This window comes from Arachis duranensis, chromosome 6 (assembly GCF_000817695.3).
Source record: "Arachis duranensis cultivar V14167 chromosome 6, aradu.V14167.gnm2.J7QH, whole genome shotgun sequence".
In the NCBI taxonomy this organism is placed as follows: Eukaryota; Viridiplantae; Streptophyta; class Magnoliopsida; order Fabales; family Fabaceae; genus Arachis; species Arachis duranensis.
The window spans coordinates 59,320,058-59,323,283 of record NC_029777.3 but is presented as its reverse complement, the minus strand read 5'-3'; the positions used below and the strand labels follow the sequence as shown (position 1 = coordinate 59,323,283).

The following is a 3,226-nucleotide window of genomic DNA, read 5'->3' as shown; positions in this document are numbered from 1 at the left end:
AAAAATAATCTTACAAAAATTTTTTATTTAATGTTAAAATAATATATAGATATCGAAAAATTAATAGTAAAATATAAACAAATTGTTAACAAAAATTTTGGTAAAATTATAATTTAATAATTAAAAAATTATTAAAGGGTATTTAAAAAAATAACATAATTATTAATTTTTTTAAAAATACAATTTAATCAATAAAAAAATAATTTATTAAAAAATATTTTATTAAGCAAAATTTAATAATAAAAAATAAAATTTTTGCTAATGAATATTTTTTTAAAAAATAATTTTTTTCTTAAAAAATGGATAAAGTTAACATTAGTTAACACAAAAAGTTTAAAATGGATTAAAAATGAGGTTTTTTAAAAGTTAAAAGGGAGGAAAATGTACATTTATAAAATAGAGGGAAAGGGAGTGTCATTTTAGCATCTCACAGGAGAGGGGAGTGAAATTTTCTCTAATTTTAATTATCTTGACCGTTAATATTTATCATAATACATACAATTAAGATCAATAGTTAAAAGATGAATTATATAGTAAAGATGTAAGTTTACAGATCTTTCTTTTTATGGGATGAAAGAGAGATTAAAAAAAGTAAGACTCACACTTTGAATAACAATAAAATAATAAAAAATAAATATAAAAGGAATTTATTTTCTCTCTTTATATCACTCAATCTGTATAGTAGAGTGCCCCTAGTTAAAATCATTAAAAAGAACTTCAATATTTTTGGAAACATACATAAGCTCGTTAATTGGTCATTGCCGTTGATGAATTGTCAGAATAGATGTATTTTTAAATTTAGTTTTCACTGCTGCCACATACAGCCCAGAATAGGCTGAGCTAATAGGTCCAAGAGGCAGTTCTAATTGGGTTGGTTGGCTATCATGCTGTCCCAAGGTATGGATTTTATTTTTTGGAATAAAAAAAATTGTTGGGACACATTTCTCAAGAAACGTAAGGTTTACTATTTTTTTTGGTTTTTAATTGTTATAACTGCAGCATAGAAAAGAAAAATAGAATAAGTGCATCCAAGTAGATCCTTACAACACATGCACAATTTATTCTTGTACCCCTTTAAGTGAACATATTATATACTAAGATTTCAAGGTTCTTTCAATCTATAAATTAATAAATAAATAAATTCTCACCCCAAATACACGTTACCTCTCTAGCATTCTTTTCCATTCCTCCTGCAATTTGTGTAACTATGCTATCATCTCTCTAAGTAACTATAAATAGAAATGCCATTCTACTCCTCATAGTTCATCCTTGACACCAGAACCTGCTTTAGAAGTTGAGGTTGGTTTCTTGAGCTTGAATGGGATTGATGCATGTTTCCTCAGGAACTTATAAAATGCTGCCACCGTACGGTCCACATCGACAGTGATCTGCAGGCACGATGAGTTGAAAAATATTTAAGATCATTTAACGAAAAATATCATGCAGATCCAGCAATGCTGAATAGACATAAATATGTGCTCTCATTTCGTATTCACATACAGGGTCAGAACTCTTTTTTCCTGCTGGGAAGAAGAGAATTGTGGGGAATCCGTCAGTCTGCAAAGTAAATATAATTCATTCAGTACACAAGAATCCATTGAAAGGATTGTTATAATGGCTTCCATTGTAATGCTTAATTCAATATTCAAACTATACGATCGGTTGGGTTGTTTTAATTGATATAATTGCAACAGTACAAACCATATGATACCAACATATACTTTAAATCCGAGTTACCTTTATCCTGGGATGCTCGTTTGTTGAACCATCCATCTTGGCTATTACAATAGATTCAATACCACGAAGATGCTTTGCAAGTTTATTGTATGTTGGTTCCAGCGCTTGGCAGTGGCCACACCAAGGAGCATAAAGCTAATATTACAACGACAACTTGTTAATATGATCTATGTTTACCAACAAAAGTAGAAAATGACTCTTGCAAGCTATGGAACAAGTATTATTGTACCTCAAGGAGAACATCCTTTGACTCATCCAATACAATGTCATCGAAGTTATCCCCGACAACAATTTTTACGTCACCATCATTCTGCCAAGTTAGCATACATGTTAGATCAGTGGCTAAAATACCAGGCCAAAAGAACATTTATGGAAAATGAAAATAACTCAGTTTCTGGAACTGGATCTGACTTGAGGAAAGGTTTTAACTTGTCATGAAGAAAATCTTCACCAAATGCCTAAGAAAAAAAGCATACATGGAATTTTCAGCCACAACCAAGATTTCAAACATAACTAAGATAGAAGATAGCATTCATGCACATTCATTAACATGATACCAAAATGAACAGAGCCCCTGACAAGTAGAAAGAAGCGTACCTTAATATATGCAAGTACCTATGCAAGATACGATGAGTTTCATTCTCACATACTTAGATAAAACAAAAGAAAGGGTGGTGGTTCCATTACTTTGGGACCTTTTCCGGTGATGCCAAAGAAGCTTGCTACAACAGATAATTGAACATTAGAAATACAAAGATTCTTTTCAAGGGAATGAACAAAATGCATGATAAAAGAAAGAACTGTGATAATTTTATGAATAAGGACAAGGTGATTAGTGTTAGTTCCTATATACCCACAGAGTATTCGTAAAATTTAAAACTAGTTCTGACTAGTGCAGATAAAAACAAATTATTTTGTTAAATAAAAAGAACATAGAAATCTGTCTAGACTCCATCTGAAGAATGCTATAACAGAGTATTAAGTAAGAACCTGTGAGAAACTATACCTTCCCCTTGAAAAGTTTTGCTGCTTCTCTGAAAATTGGAAAAAACTCATCTGAATTTTTCTTAGTCACAAACAGCAACAACTACAACACACAATAGAGTTAGAAAATAGTCATTTAAAAGAATATTGCTTCCTACTTTAACAAATATAAAAAGATGCAGACACAAATAATTATCCTCAAGTTTGGATGTAGCAGCTAGCTCCTTACTCTCAGAACCCTGCATGCATATAATAACAAACAAAGGATCTTTAAACCATTGGATTGATTTAACAGCAGCCATGCAACCCAAAGTATGTGCAGAGTTAGAATGTCCATGCAAGAAAGCCTTGAGCTAACCAAAACAAGAGGACATATCACATTAATATAATATCAAGACACTATTGAGGAACATGGCTTTCCATAAACACAAAATACTGGCACTAAAAGCTAAATGGTTAAATCAAATAGCAAATATTTATAAAATTTAGAACTTAAAAATAGAAA

The 3,226-nt window shown here is 30.7% G+C and overlaps 1 pseudogene; it reads left to right on the top strand.

The window, feature by feature from the left end:
- Positions 1 to 1,179: 1,179 nt before the first annotated feature.
- On the top strand, positions 1,180 to 1,926 carry LOC110272997 (uncharacterized; annotated as a pseudogene).
- Positions 1,927 to 3,226: the final 1,300 nt, after the last annotated feature.